The 12887-nt window shown below is 35.1% G+C and overlaps 1 long non-coding RNA gene across 1 annotated transcript; it reads right to left on the bottom strand.

Moving 5' to 3' along the window:
• Positions 1–9795: 9795 nt before the first annotated feature.
• LOC141425480 (uncharacterized) lies at positions 9796–12516 on the bottom strand. The gene is made up of 3 exons (XR_012450487.1): positions 11761–12516; positions 10567–10657; positions 9796–9926 (listed from the first exon to the last, which is right to left on the bottom strand). It is a non-coding gene; the product is annotated as an uncharacterized lncRNA (long non-coding RNA).
• Positions 12517–12887: the final 371 nt, after the last annotated feature.

The raw sequence follows: 12887 nt of genomic DNA, 5'->3' as shown, positions 1-12887 counted from the left end.
ATAATTTCTTAATAAGAATTTGCCCTAATTGCAAGTCTACTTATTCTATTTTTAATGAGGCATTTGTTCTATTGTCAGCCATATTTTGTCCAAATCCTATCCATTTGTTCAATTCTACAGTCTTCTGAAATCCAAATCCACTCATTTGTTCTCTATGAATTGATGTAGAAGCTTACTGCAAGTATTAATCCTAATGTCTACTGTTTTTCGAAGACATTTGTGTATCTTACCTACATTGCATATTTTAAAGTTTTCTTGAGAATACTTCTTACAGTTTCAATTTAAACCTTTTTTTGCTTCATGATGGAAAGAAGTAGAAGGGTAAGCAAGAGTGTGCAGAAGAGAGGTCACATGGCAAGAGAGGAAGCAGGAGAAAGTCAAGGAAGACAAACTCATTTTATAACAACTCACCTTTGGGTAACTCATCTAGTCCCTTAAAAGGGAGAACTCACTTGCTCTTGGGAGAGGAGAGATGTCATTATTCTATTGATCTTGTCTTTGTCCAGTGATCTTCTCACCTCCATTAGACCCCACCTCCAACACTGCTGCACTGAGGAATTAAACTTCAGTGGGAGTTTCAGTGGAGACAAAACACTTTCAAACCATTGCAGACAGATTTCCTCTGTCCACTCCAAAAGTTCTTTATTCTCTCCAATAATTGAAGAGGTCAAAAGACTCATGTCTCAAATCTTTCCCATTAGCAGGAATACTCCCTTGCTTTCATCATAGTTGCAAATGGTCAAAAAATCAACCAGACTACATTCCTTGCTATGGTAATTTGTCATTGCCAGGGATGGAAGTTTAGTATTCATGCCTCTTAAATATGAAAGACATATTCTAAGGCTAGACACAGTGACTCATGCTTGTAATCCCAGTTTCTTAGGAAGCAGAGATCATGAAGATTGTGGTTGAAGGTCAGCCCAGGCAAAAAGTTAGTGAGACCTCCATCTCAACCAACAAGCCAAGCATGGTGTTCATGACTGTCATCCCAGCTATGGTAGAGGCCATATATAGGAAGATCAGGGTCTGACGTCATCTTATGGCAAAAATGAGAAACCCTATTTGAAAAATAACTAAAGCAACAAAGGCTGGGGGTGTAGCTTGGGTGACAAATTACCCTGAGTTCAAAACACAATACTGTCAAGAAAAAAAAGACACATTCTAAAAGTTTATCTTTATATCTGAAAAATTCTAGGAGCTGTCATTTATTTAACCAGAGAGGGCATTCCTGGAAACTCTGCCTTATGACATCTGTTTTGCTATCTGCTCACATTGATAACATTGGCTTCTGTATAGAAGTGCTAGACTTTACAACTGATCAGTATATCAACAATGGATGCTTCAATCAGTGACCCTGTGCTGAGAAACTATAGAAGTCTTTGGCCATGAGTACTTATTGCTATTACTGGAAAAAGAACAAAAGAAAGACCAATCTATTTGTGTTATGGAGCTCTTGGCATCTCAACATAACAGACAGGGCCTGTAGAAAACCGGCAGCGTTCTTCTTGTCAGTATGATATAATACCAAGTTCAGCTTCACCTGCTGGGGTCTAGCCATATAGGGAGAAGAGTTGGTTTCAGTAGCCCAAGATACAAGGGCCGTCCATAGCTGCCTGGGAGACTCTCTATGGGATAAGTACAAGACTTAAGATATTTTTACTGTACTCGTTCCAAAATTTCTCATTCAAAGGAGCCACTGAATCCTGCAGTGACAAGTGTGGTGGAGTATTGGGGTGAGAATTTATGGTTGTCATCTCCATGCTAACTGGGTTACTTGAAAGTGCAGTTGAGAACCAGAGACAATCCTATTTTGCTTTTGAATAAAGGCTAAAAGTTCAGGGTGTTGTTTGCATGTGTATGCATGCCTATGTGCACAAATAAGAAGCTGTTGTGAGAATACCCTAGAAAACATTCCAAATTGTTTACATAGCAGTTTTCTCTAAAACAGCAGACTTTTAAATGAAGGCTTATTGTCCCAGTGCTCCCTTTAGAGTCTGATGTTTTAAAACTAAACCCTTTTGATGGGCAAAGAGAAGAACCTATGTCTTAAATTAATGCCCAAAGTCAACAGTCTACAGGGGAAGACAACAACTCTATAGAAGGGAGCCCACATTTTCCAGAGTGGATGGAAGGAAGGACACTGGTGGGAAAAGACAGGAACTATATTTTGTTCTTCTCCAGGCACAATTCATAAGCTAGAAGTCTAGTCCTATAGAATTTTCCAATTGAGAAGAGTTAGTGGTTGCTAGGGTGAGGATGAGGGATAGAAGCAGGTTTTGGTGATATTATACAAAAAACATCAGTTTTCACATTTCTAGTCATTCCATGGAGATAGTTATCTCTGTATCTTCTTTTATGCTAATGAAGTTAATAGCAATAAAATTTAAAGGTCTTAATGACATATAGTCATTTGTTTAAGTAGGATCAAACTTCTACCAAGATAGAAAGGGAAACCTGTATTAAAATGTGCTGTTTTAATGTGTAAAACATGGTAAAATGGTATTACATGGTAAACTGGTAATATATTTGTCTATTTTCCCTTTTTGGAAAACTGTGTTTGGCTCCTACAAAGCACTGTGTAAAGCCAAATCACACGATTCTTACGACTTTTATCCTTGGTCTACTCTCATGCTCGGTTTGCCCCACCGCACTTCTTAATTTATTTTGACTCTTCATGGCTTCATATCTGGCTCCACTTTTATCTCATGGATGGTTTAATTTTTGCCCTAGGTCTAGCACAGAGACAGTTATTTTATTTCATCTTTGAGTACAGACTCCTTCTTTGCAAGATGGCTGAAGCTTGTGGTATACCGATCAGATGTCCTGCAAACACAGCTCACCAGCCCAGGTCATAAGAACCTGTAGAATAATCATCTACATTTGGTTTAAACCAGTAAGTAGCATAGAACCTGAGAAAATTTCAAACAAGGGCATTTAGGTTGCAACACGCTCTTACATTTTTCAGTTGTTACAATTCATTCTTCCTTGGCAAGCTTTGGCCATTAAAGCTCAAGCTTGCTTTGCAGGCAATGTTGGGTATCAAAATTAGATGGCGACTACAAAAATTTTCCAACAATTCTATTGTTTTTTCCTCTATGAAAATCTTCACCACGCTCTCTGGAAAGCTGGTCTCCTTGTGTGATATGATAAAATGTTTCCTGAAACGAATTTCTGCTTAAGTCTTCATTGCCTCGATTGCTTTGGACCAAGGACGAGTTTCATGTTCCCTGAGGACCCCCCTTTCTCTTTTTCACTTCTGTATCTCTCCAAAGGTTGCTTTTCCCTCTTCCCCTACATTTGTGACTTTTTTCAACCATCACAAGACAGGTAAGACAGGAATTCCACTATAACTGCTTTTTTGGTTGCTTCTTCCTCTGAATTCCTGTACTTCTGTGAGTTGGCGCTCTGTATGAATATTAATCACATGTAACTTGATATTGTTTTGCATTGTTTCAGTATATATTCAACCTCCTTAACTAAATTTTAAACTCCCTTAAGGAAAGAATTGTGTCTATTTACTTTTTAAACATTCTAGTATAACTCATTCTGTGGAATACATACATTATCAAATAACAGAACTGTATCAATCATTTATTAGAGAGAGGCTTAAAACTATCTTAAATGGAGTATTAGGGAAAAATACATAACCAGGATATTCATGACCATTGAAGCCTATTCAAAATATGTATGCAGGACTTATCTGTTATGGTTTTCTTAGGAAAAGGAACATACGTAACAGGAATTATGATGTGTTCAACAAACAGGCATCCATGTATTGAATGCTGCCAACCCAATCCATTGCTCAACAAAATGACTATAAATAAGACAGTACAGAGAAGGAGAGTTAGAGACGACATGGGCAATGAGGTGGAAGGAGTTGCAGCTGTTTCTTTTCGTTCATTCACTGGATTCTCTGTAAATATTGGTAGGGCTTGCAAAGTGGTAAGCAGCATTCCTGCAAATTAAAATGACTGCTCATATCCTGGCAAGAATAACAGGGGTCTGAGTGGCAGGCAATGCAGATGGTGACATCATACCCTGTAGGACTTTTCCCTTTGGCTTCACCACAGCATCTTAATTCATCTGCTCCATCATATTTGTATATATATTTTAAATAAGCCAATTTTACCCAGAAAGAATTCAATGCTTATTTTAGATTAATTTTTTCTGCAGCATTTCATTTTGTCACATGAATCAGGGTTTGTGTACATGTTCATTATAGGGTTTGTTTTGGTTTTGCTTTTGGTTTGCACTTAAAGTTCCAAGTACACAGATGTCTTTTTGTAGAGTGGAAATGACACAACTGAGTTTTAATGCTGTTGTTTTTATGTTTGCATATTAATTACTTGTATCGCATTTTATTAGTATATTATCTGATGAGGAATTCTGACTAATTGATTTCACCTGGAATTGTATGCAGGCATATGAAAAATTACACTTGGCCATTTGTAGAGACCAGCTGTGTATCAGAAATATCTGATCCCCATCTGCAGGATTAAAAAGAGTGAGAGAAAACAGCTGATTGTAAAAAAGTCACTTTTCCTTGTGCCCTGAAGTTATTCTTATTGGCAGATATTCTTTATTACTCAGCCTATTTGAACATTAACTCAGAAGTTCACTCTGAGCATCATTCAGTAGAATGACTTAACTTTCCATGATTTTGGTTTTAATTTGCAGTAATGCAAATGGGATTGGGTTCTACCCACATCCATGGACTCGCTGCCTTCAATTCCAGCCTGAATCATACACAGCCAACTTCATTTGGACCACAAATTATTTTAGCCTAGCTGGCAATGGAAACCAATAAAGAAAAACCTGGGATATCAGGATATTGTATGAAAAGATAACCCCTCAGATCAATTGTGGCCCTTAGAAATGCAATCAAACCCTAGAGCAGGACTCTAGGATGCACACGCATGCTTTCGCTTTCTCTTCCTCTCTGCATCTTGCTATGTATTTCTGTTTGGATTCTTTGTCTGCCCTGACAACAGATGGTGTTTTAATAAAGTCCAGTAGGAATATTACTGTGAGTAAACAATGCAGTGCATGCCAATTCCATAATTGCTGGGGACTGATTCAGCCTCTTACCTGCCTCATCCAAATTGGGAGAGAACCAACTGTGTTTGCACTTACCGGCAGCAGCCTGCCGCCCGCAGCTGGGGTGAGCTGCAGCAGTGAGCCTCACCACGGAAGGTAAATTGCAGCTTTCCTCACGCTTCCTGGCACTGGGGCTGGAGAAAGCTGCCATCTGGCTTGTCATCAAACATGGTCATTGAATCTTTCAGAGATGAAATGGCTTTTTAAAAAATCTTGCTATTTAAAAAAAAATTGACACACATAAAACTGATTCTCTTTCTCTTTATAGGCACAGTCTATTCTAAAATAATGGTTTGAGCTTATTTGAGCAATAGCTTGCAGAGCGTTGTTGCTTTTCCTCGCTGATTCCCACACTCAAAGGGATTTATAGTATAAACCTATTATATGCTAATGGAAAAATTTAAATTCATTGGATCTAGCCAAAAAAATGAATGCTTTTGTTTGTTTGTCTCTTTGGGGAAGGGCAAAAAGTTTGGTTAGCTAGCTGAACTATTTTAGTTGTCTTGTTCCTTTTAACTGTGTAGAAATAGGTCTTTAGCTTTTTTATGTATTTATTTAGAAAAATGGCACAGGTAAAACAAATGAAGATAGTAATCCAAATGTATGCTAGAGGTTCTTAAACTGTATGCTAGTGGTCCTCAAACTATCTGCTAACTAGAAGCTCCAGAAAACTCAAGCAATGTTGGCAGTCAGAAAGAGACGAAGTCTGCACTTACTCATTTTGTAAGAAGGCCAGCAGCACGTGATGTTTATCCAAGGGTCATATTTTAAGTGACTTCCAGTGTCTTCAAATACTGCTATTTTTAACAGAATACTCTGAACACTTTTGGTCATGCCTACAATTATAAAAGCAAACAAAAAAGCCAAACGAACTGCAAAAACTGCAGAGTAGCATTGACAGTAGAGAAAGGTTAATGTCTGCTGGCTGATACACTCCATGAAAAGCCTCTTGCTTCTTGCTTTATCTCTTCCAGTAAATGAAACATACTAATCTTTTATAACCAGACTGTTAAAAGCTTGGAACAACCTTTTTTTTATTTTGTCAGTACTAGGGTTTGAAATCAGAGCCTACACATTGAGCCACTCCACCACTCCATTTTTGTGATGGTTTTTTCAAGATAAGGTCTCACAAACTATTTGCCCAGGCTGACTTTGAACCATGAGCTTCTTGATCTCTGCTTCCTGACCAGCTAGGATTATAGGCTGGGACAATTTTTTTTTTTTCACTTGAGGACTCTAGCTCCTCACATACACTGATTGCTACATGAAATGTTAGTATTTCACCATTTTCCCTTCCATAGTCTTTTAAATAAAATGGCTCTATTTTTAATTTTTAAAGAATTTGAAACACATGCAAAAGCAGACAAAATAGTATACACAAAACTCTTTTATGCATTACCATAGCATTTTTTTTTGCATTATCATTTGTCTGTGATCAACACTGACTGAGCTATGGCTCATCCACTTCCCGCTCTCTGGCTTATTTGAAACAAATTTTATGTATTCAAATTCTAAATCTATGTTTTAAAACTTAGAGAAACCTTGCAAGAGTAGTACAAGAAACTTCCAGGACTCTTAGTAAAAGTTTTCTATTTTGTGTTTGCTTTGATTTAGTATTCTATTTATAGTTACAAAAACATGCATAATTTTTTAGAATGATTTTGGGGTATATTAGTTTTCTATTGGTAGTAAAACACTATACTATGAATCTAGTGAATTGAAATTTCAAAAATGTAGGCTCTAATTATTTAGGCACTTATAAGGCCAAAATGGCATTTCTGAGTCTAAAATAAATATGGCAGCAAGCTTTCTAGGGAAGGTCTGTTCATTTCCTTTTCCAGTTTCTAGAAGCTCAGTTAGTTCTTCCAGTGCTTGGGAGTTGCCTGCATTCATTGGCTGGGGCCCTAACCATCTTCAAAACCAACTCTTGCATCATCACTGAACTCTGCTTCTGTCCTTACCTCTCTGTCTCTGTCTGACACTTCTTTCTCCCTCTTTCAATTTGTAGAGGCCTTATGATTACACTGGGCCCACCATGATTACCCAGGTTAATCTCCTCATCTCAACATCTTCATCACATCTGTAATATTTATTTTGTCAAGTAAGGAAAACTATTTGCAGACCCCAGGATTCAGACATCATCTAGGAGCCACTATTCTCACTATACTGACTTGGAAATACTGTATTCCATCTCTAATGTTTCATGTGTGCTGTTATTTCATAAATGACCTTCTATTTGTATTTGTCCAGTGGTTTTTCATGATTGGATTCAAATTATGAAGTTTTGGCAGATGTAGTACTTAACTTATATATGTCAACTTGTTTAGGCTATAGTGCACAGTTGTTGAGACAAACACTAATCTAGATGCTCTCTTGAAGGTATTTTGTAGATATGTTTAATATGTAGAATTAGTTGACCTTAACCCAAGGTGATTATACTCAATTACATAGATGCTCCTCACCTTATCATTTGAAGGCCTAAGAGAAAAAATGAGTTATCTCAGGCAGGAAGGACTCAGCCTCAACTTGGTATTTTAAAAATTCTGCCCAAATCCTCAGCCTGCCTTATAGAGTTTACATTTGCCATTCCCACAACTGCATGTGCCAATGCCTCAAGCACATCACTTTATATAACGATGTCCTATTATTTCTGTTGTTTTGGAGAATTCTGAGTGACCCATGAGTTGTGGTAGAGAATAGACTCTGATCTTCCTTTGGGCCTTTTAACAAGAGATACATGACATCAGTTTGTCCCAGTATTGGAGCTCTTAACTTTGATCACTTGGTTAAAGTGGAATCCATCAGCTCTCTCTGTTGCAAAGTCATGATTTTTCTTTTTGTAATTATTAAATAATGTAAAAGGTGAGTCTTTCAGATTGTGTAGGTTTAGAAAATGTACATCAAACCTATCATCACATTTCCCTTACTAATTTTGGCATTCATTGATTTATTCTCTTCTGTCTTCTGTGTTAGTGAAAATTCTTCTACAAACAAGGTATTTTCCTTTTATTAAGAAAATCCATCATTTATTGATAATCTGTAAAAATGTATGTATCTTTCTTTCATTTTACAGCTCTAATTGATGTGATATTGTAATCTTGATTACTCATGCGAACCAGGTACAAGCACTGCCTTCCAAACCATTGGCATAATTCTGGTAGCTTGAAATTACTCATAATGGGACGGTTTACATTGTAGAAACAAGCACGTGTTGCCAATGAGAAAGCTTTTAATAGAAAGTCAGCTTACTAACTCACTGTACTGTCTGTAACACATTATGATCAATATTTATTTTGATGATCAAATTGTAATTGACCAGCAGGAGACTATATTTTTGACATAACTCAATCATTCATCATTCTTTGAGCACTCCTTGATTTTTGCAACAAAATAATGTTCTAGGAACATCTCATACTTTCCCTATACTTGCCTTGACTTCAATTTTTATTCCAAGAGAATCTATTTCCTTTTAGTTTAGAAATCAGTATTTGTAGAAATCAATATGTGTGCTGAGTCTGTCAATGATGCTGATATGTCATTGCTTCTTCAGGAAAGAAAAAGTATATATAGATATGCCTATATCTATATTCAAACATTGATTTACTTCAGTGCCTACCAGTCCTAATCTAATACCATAGGATAGAGGTTAGTCCTTCTCCTTTTCATACTTGCAAATTTATTCTCCAACAGTAAGAAAACTGCCTCCAATTTTCCTCAATCTATTTAATAGCTTCCCAAACCTAAACTATACAGAAATTTCACAAAGTGATTTAAGATTTGCTAGCTCCTCTTGCTATGAAAAGCAATTCTAACAACTAATATTTAATATCCAATTATAGTTCTTTTAGGGAAAGTTTATATAAAATAAAAAATACATATTTTATAATGAAATTTTCATGTTTTGAGAAAAGGTATAAACTAACATCCTACACTTCAATAAAGTTAGAGAGTATTCTCCTGTCTTAAGAACACTCTCTGGTGTCTTTTTTGGGTAATCTCCATATTCAGATGCTATCAGTTTCTGATTTTTTTTATACTAAAACTTGTTTTGTCTGCTATTGAACTTCATGTATATGCAATCATTGGCTAGGTTATGTTTTATTAATCAGTATAATACCTGTGAGATTTATCTTTGTGTGTGCAGTAAGGTATTCATATCTATTGTTAGGTAATATTCCTTGTATTAATATGAAACAATTTGTTTATGCATTTTCAGGTTGATTGGAATTTGAGTAATAACCATTTCAGGGCTGCTATAAATGAAGCTGACATGAAAACTCCCATGCAAGTCTTTTGGTTATAGTTTCATTTACATTGAGAAAATGCCTAGGAGTAGAATTACTGGGTCATAGGGTTTATCTAGATTTAGATTTAGATGAGAATTTTTTTTCAAAAGTACCTTTTTCTCTTATTGATATAGAATAATAACAGGTACAGAATTAAAACATCTGACCTTAAACAAGAAGTGAAAGCAGACAAAGTATATGAAACAGAGGATTTAAACATTGGACTGTTGGCACTACAGGATGGTGATCCTTGACAGAAAGAGAGCAATAAAATAAACAAATACAAAAGATAATCCCTATAACTCCACTAATTTACTGGTCCTCATGCCTTAGCATAAAAATAAAAACAAATTTTAAAAAATAAACAAGTCATCAATAATCTATATGACACTATCACAGAATCCAACAAACAAGAAAAGTGGAAGGGGCAAAAAATAGCTAAGCAATAATAGCCAAGCCAGCACATGGTGGTACATACCTGGGAAGCTGAGGGAGAAAGATAATGAGTTACAGGTCAGCCTGGGATACATAACAAGACTCCATCTGAAAAAAAGAAAAGAAAAGAAAGAAGGAAGGAATGAATGAAGGAAGGAAGGAACAAAGGAAAGAAGGGAGAGAGGCCAATTTGGTGAAAATTACAAACCCACATATCAAACAAATTCTCTAAGTGTAACATACACAAAGAAAAATGCAACAAAGCCAATGTGTCAATTTTCCAAAAGTAAATAAATAAATAAACAGAATAGCAAATGAGAGAAAAAGATATAATGTGTCCAGAGGAAAACAGAAAAGAGTAAGCGACTTCTTGCTTATACCTATGTAATCAGAAAATGCTGTAAAATATCTTTATTGAAATGAGCATATTACTCATCCAGATTTCTTCCAGAAAATATGCCTTTAACAGTTAGGATTTGGTTTCAAATCCTAAAGATTACAGCTAGTATTTTACTCTTTACTTATGTGATAATGAGAAAAATGGCTAATAAAATAATCTGTAATAATACTAATAAGCTAGAGGAGATAGAGCTACTAAATCTTTTCCCTACTACCTAAAATTGGCATTCTCAATCACTTAACATAATTATACCCAGGGAAATAATGATTAAATGGTATCATAAATGGGCATTAAAGTTCATGATTCTCACTAATCGCAAATGGGAACAAAGGGAAATCAAATACTCACTGTTTCTTTTGTTTTTTCTCAACCATGGACCCTCCTCTGAGCCAGGTGGTGGAGGTAATGATTTGAGTGGCTATTTTCATCAGTTGCCTCCCTAAGAATGGTCATCATAATTACATTCTGGATGAGGACATTCATAAAGTGAGCACATACACCTTAGATTCTGAGTGCCTAATTCTTTCACGATAGGAAAGACTGATAAATTTGCATAAAATAAATAGTAAGATCAAAGGAAAAGTGGAATGAAAATGAGCAAGTGCCCACAAAGCCAGCACGTTGGAATCACCAATATCTAAACTGATTAATAATATCCATTTTATTTTCTGGAGTCAATGGAAGTGCTGCCTGAGTTTTTCCCTATTTGAGAATTACTAGAACTAACCTAGATATTTGTTATTGAACATGAAATAACATACATGAAATGCCAATCATATTTCCTGTCACAAAATAATTACTCAATAAATGATGGCTCTAGTTAAAGCTGGTTATAGATTAACCACAAAAAGAGAGAATAATGTATTTCAAAAGAAAATTACAAATTTATTCTTAAAGATTTGGTAAGATTACTTTTGATGATATTTAAAAAGTGCTTTCAATTTGTTTAACACATTTTGTCAATCACTAATTGGAGAATAATCAAGGAAAATTTATTTCTGTAATCTGCGTTCTTCCTCAAATTCCCGTTTCTAATAACATATATTAAAATCATCACCTTAATATGGCCTAAATAAATTGTGTAAAAGCTCATATTCCAAGGGTAAATAAAGCTTTACATATCCCTACTTTGAGCCACGATTAATGCAGCTACTTTGTAAAATTAATTTACTATATTTTAAAGTGATTTTTATAATATATTATGGCCTGCAAAGCTATATGCTTTACCGAGTTTGACAAATATAATTAATAGGACTTTCTAATGACTTATGATTCTATTTGAATGACTCTTGACTTTGTTATTATTTCAGAATTTCTTATTTTGAAACTGTTACTTTTAATCATATTGTTATACATTAAGATAAATCTGACCATTTCCTTCTTTTGAGTCCTAGTACTCTGAAAATTCTCAGTGTAGTCTTATGATTTCTGGTCTCCTTGAGAATAGAATTTCATGTGATCATACCAGTATCCGTGTCTGTTGACAGTTACAGTAATGATATGTCAACATTTTATGAATAGTTAGCTTTGAAAAACACTCACATGCCAGGATGTGGATTTTTCAAACAATTTAATGTGCTTCCATCTGACAGCAACATAGACCTTTGTAGAAAAATGTTTTCTTTCTTCTGTATTGACCTATAATGAAATGAAGATTTTACCAATATGGAATTTCTGATAACTGGCTCCTTACTCATAGAAATAGAAAGCTAGATAGCTCACTTGCTTACTTTCCCTCTCTCTTCCAAAAATTTGTGTTGCTGGAACTGAATGATGGATTATAGCTAATTTGTGATTTAGGACTTTGAAACCCTTTAACAAAGACCAAGACTTAGGACTTTATACCCTTTAGCAAAGTTGAATTATACTCTTTTCTTGACTTAGTACATTTCAAAACTTCAACAAAGACCAGGATGTAGAACTTTGAAATCCTTTAACAAAGTTACTTACCCATAACAACTACTATTATCTTATACACATCATTTGAAATTTTAGAAATTTTCACCATAATTTCTGTAGTTTAATAACAATAATAATATTTCTTATTGGAATTCCCTTTGTAAAACTACAGTTTACTAGAAAAGCTTGATGTCTGCCATATTTTTTAACTAATTAGCATTTGAGAATGTGGTAATCTTTTTTTTTCTATCCTACTCAGAATTTCTTCCTGGTTATTCTTTCACTATCCTTTTAATTTTGAAGGAAGGGAAAAAGGAACATGTACATCCTATTTAACCCAATGTGGCCCACTGTTCTTGCTTGAACAAGTCTAAAGACATTAAAGCTGACAGTTAAATTGCAAAGTATTGAGTGTTCTTTTTTCCCAAGAAAATCTCTCTTCTTAATGAGATTAATGCTAAGTTGTTGATACATTTATGTTATGTGGGCTCTTGAATCCTACTTAATGATGAGTAGCCCTTTCTCTTAAAAAACAACTCTGATTATCGTTTCCCTGATCTATCACTTCTGAATTCCCATTTCACTTGTAATCATTACTGTACATTTAATTCCTGAAATACGGCTGCTCAGAGAATGGACAAACACATGTTCACCTGGGATGATACCAAAAAAACATACAAGTCAGTAGAATAATTTAGCTAAATTTTCTAATAAGTTGTTAAGTCAGTGTGAGAAAATAGAATCAGTGAAGCTGCTGACCCAAGAATAAC

Source organism: Castor canadensis, chromosome 8, assembly GCF_047511655.1.
Source record: "Castor canadensis chromosome 8, mCasCan1.hap1v2, whole genome shotgun sequence".
NCBI lineage: Eukaryota > Metazoa > Chordata > Mammalia > Rodentia > Castoridae > Castor > Castor canadensis.
The sequence above is the reverse complement of the archived record's forward strand: the minus strand, read 5'-3'. Positions and strand labels throughout refer to the sequence as shown.